Here is a 4,010-nt window from a genome sequence, read left to right on the forward strand (position 1 = left end):
GTGAAATATCTCAGTTCCAAACGAGACAAATACTTCATAACGCCACTGTTATAAAACAGGACTGACATGGGGGATGGGGGAAAACGAAGAAAAGAGGGGATAAATAATGTGCATGGCATTGAAATAGATGAGGGAGAGAACTGTATAAAAGTAATATATAATTAGCTATTATTGTTATGACGAGTGTCCAGAATAAGAGCTAAATGGTAAGGTGGACTCGCATGGTGGGGGACTGTATAACAAGGAAAGAATTTTTTTCCAAAAAAGCAAACTAGGAGGGAGGGGGCAGGGAAGAAAATGTGCAATAATGAATGAATGAATGGAAATCCAAGTTCTTTATAAACTTTCATTAAAATCTCAAATTTAAAAAAAAAAAATCCGGGGTCACGTGGCGCCCGTCATGGCAGCCGCTGTGGCTCGGGTTGGCATGAATGCCAGGCTCTTGCTGCGGGAGACCCGGGGAGCTTGGTGGAGCAGACCTGCGGGTGGTCTAGGGACCGGGGAGGCGGCGGCACCGGTGACAGCCAGGAGATTCCGGACGACAGGCTAGTGCCCTGCACAGGAAGAGGAAGCGGGTGGCCCCGAGAGGCCTGGGGAGGTGGTGAATGTGGTGTTCATAGACCAGTCAGGCAGACGGATTCCGGTGAGCAGCAGAGTCGGGGACAATGTTCTCCACCTGGCCCAGCGCCACGGGGTGGACCTGGAAGGGGCCTGCGAAGCCTCCCTGGCTTGCTCCACCTGCCATGTGTATGTGAGTGAAGACCACCTGGATCTTTTGCCTCCACCTGAGGAGAGGAGAATTCCCGGCTGGGCTGCCAGATTCTGCTGACCCCCGAGCTGGACGGGGCCGAGTTCACCCTGCCCAAGATCACCAGAAACTTCTACGTGGACAGCCACGTCCCCAAGCCCCACTGACAATAACAGGCAGCAACGCCACGTGGACACCACGGACCCAGGGCCAGGACCGAGGGCCAGCCCGCTGCAAGGACAGGCCAGGAGTTGGTGGAAGGACGCCTAGGCACCCCCGGTTTCAGAGACCCAGGGCCAGGCTCCCGGAGAGGGGGCATAGCCCCCCACTGCAGTGGTTTCCCCAAGACCCTGGAGAATCGGATGTGGATAAGGGTGGAATCTGGAGCTACAATAAAGCAGTCTCACAGAAAGAAAAAAAAAATTCCTTGTACATTTATTAAGTATACTTTGTAAAAATTACACACCAGTCTTTGTGGATCATACAACCAATCCTATCACTGCTAATGGCTGAATTGTAGGCAAGGCATGTGCACAAATACAGTATATCCAAAGTGTCAGTTCTTGGAAAAAGACATCATACTTGGAATGGTGGAGAGTTAGCAACAGAGAAGAATCTTACCAAGATGGATCAACACAGTGACTATAGCAATCAGTTCAAGTACATCAGAAATGATGAGGATAGGGCAGATCTGCTGTTCTTGGGTTATCGTAAGTCATAGTTAACTCAACAGCACATAGCAATAATAACATGAGAATTGAACTATATAATAGAAGAACTGAAAAGAGTAGCCCATAAGCTTATGATGCCAAAGGTTTATTGTTCAAAATGGCTTTCTTAGCCATCGAGTTTGACTTTGCCACATGGATGGGCAGGCACATGAGAATGGGGTACATTAGCCTATTGACAAGAGGATTGGCTAATCTGACCACTAAATTAAATAGATTCAGTGACATATTTTGGGTCTCTCATCATGAGCAGGGGGGCAAAAAACCAAACCAAAAATCCACAGTCTTTTTCCTTGGATTCAAAGATTCTTGAGTGACTCAGATAGATTGGGACCTATAGGAGCAACAGCAGCTGAAGCAGAGAACCAGAAACCTGACATAAGACAGAACTGATCTTGTTGACTGCTACTCCATGGAACCAGAGCTAAGATCCTTTGCCCAAGCTTGCTAGAGGAGTGAGGGGAGAACCATAAATGACAGAGCTAAGAGCTTTGTAACACTGACCTAAAATCAAGAGGCTGAAGGCTGAGGTGCCTGCGAGGATATTTCAGCAACTGTGCTGTCTGAGTATTGTATTCTACTGTCAAACTGAATTATAGTCTTTTGACTTTTCCCTAAAAAAATATCTCATAATCTTACATATAGTTCTGTATGCTCAATGAGTTATTTCAGTGGACTTGGGACCCAGTAGAGCAGTAAAATTGGTGTTGGAATTAGTAGAAAGAGGTGCCAGAAAGTGGAAGACATGTCTGGTCTCATAGGAATTGTTTTTTCAATTGTAGACACTGTTGATTGAGACAGTTCTCCTTTGTGTAGTCTGTTGTTATAGTTAGGTGGTGGTGAGCACACTCATAGCAATCCTATGAAGAAAAGGTCTGAGCCCTGTCCTGTCAATTCTGCGTCATCCTCATGATCTCTGACACACTCAAGCTCATTGCTCAGCTCACTGTGTCAGTCTACGTGGTTGAGGGGGTTCCAATTTTTTGCAGTTCCCACACCTTTCCAATATGACATTCCTCAAGCTGCCCTTGCTCTTGCTCTTTTTACAAAGCCCTATAGTCATACCCGGATAAAATCATAAAATCTGACAGACACCAAAAATAGAAAGGAAAAAAAATATACTCAATTCCTTTCAGTTTCTCTTCCAGTGTTTTAAGAACTTGTACCGGATTTACTTTTCCCCCATTGATGTCTTTAAATACCTCGTTCAAATATTCCATTTAAAATTCTTTTTAGAGAGGTTGCTGGTTTTGCTGTTAATTGCCATTGAGTAAATTCCAACTCAAGGGAGCCTGAATATGTCCTGGATATAGACATCCTGAACATATATACTTGTGACTGTATGAACTTAGTCTCATAGAGTCTATTACATTCATCTTGGGTGGGATAAACTATGTTTTACAATATTCTATCCTGCTTTCCATTTTCTACACAAAGAACAATATTCTCCTTGTTCAATAGTTTCACAGTTGTCTATATGAAACTTTTATATGAAAACTTGCCCTAGCATATGGAAAGTGGAAAAGGACACCACATGGGTGCCCACGAAGGACTTACAAAATTAGTTATACAAATCTCCTACATTAATGCAAATATATTCCATATTCAATATAAAATCTTTAAGGATCTTCATCCCTAGGGAAGAAAAGGAGTACAGTTTATTCTCTATTTTACCATAGAAATAAAGTTTGGTTAAGTAGCTTGCCTCAGATCACCCATCAGTGAGAGCCTGAGAAAGTTATTTCAATATACATAACACTTTTATTGTTAAAAATGATTGCTACTATTGATATTAATATTATTATTATTATTATTATCAAGAGCAGAGCCAAAGTAGAAATACAAATTGCTTATTTTTAATTCCTTTGTGGTTTCTTGCACATCCTCCCATTTCCATCAATGATATTGAGCCTTTAGCCCAGCCTAGAATGCAAAAATAAGCCCATTTTTACTTTGGCTCCTTGGTGACAAGTGCCCCAACAGCAGTGTATAGTATCAGCTCACCTCATTGAGAAAATGGTCAAAGAGTCCTTTCTTCATGTATTTTGAATTTTTCCATCACTGAGGAAATGTTCACGATACATAATTGCATTCTTTCTAATACTGTTTTCCTTCAAATTGGATTTTCCCCCCATGGATTTTAAAAGTGCTTCCATTAGAGAAAAGTAGAAATGGTTGTAATTTCAGCAATTTCCCATTTTCCTTCTTTTGGGATAGTTTTACTCTTTGTATTTGAAGGATAAATAACTAAATGATCTTGAAATATTTAATGTGAACGAGAGGCTAAGATTTTTAACATATGAAAGCACACCTAATGCACTATAAAGTGTAGCTTGGAAAACAGAACCGTTTTTAGTGGATGCATAAACTCCTGTTTAACTACTAGCACTTTCCATATCCTTATCCCTGCCCTATAATGAGCCATTCCATGTTTATTGGTGTTAAACTTGGTTACTAGTGACACTTTATATAACTCCACGTGGTTAACACTTTGAGAGAAACACACGCGCAACAGTAAATCAGACAGGAAAGGA

At 42.0% G+C, this 4,010-nt stretch overlaps 1 pseudogene; it reads left to right on the forward strand.

Moving 5' to 3' along the window:
• Positions 1–400: 400 nt before the first annotated feature.
• On the forward strand, positions 401–915 carry LOC102855827 (annotated as a pseudogene).
• Positions 916–4,010: the final 3,095 nt, after the last annotated feature.

This window comes from Elephantulus edwardii, unplaced genomic scaffold (genome assembly GCF_000299155.1).
Source record: "Elephantulus edwardii isolate Elephantulus edwardi_28Jun2011 unplaced genomic scaffold, EleEdw1.0 scaffold00013, whole genome shotgun sequence".
Taxonomy (NCBI): domain Eukaryota; kingdom Metazoa; phylum Chordata; class Mammalia; order Macroscelidea; family Macroscelididae; genus Elephantulus; species Elephantulus edwardii.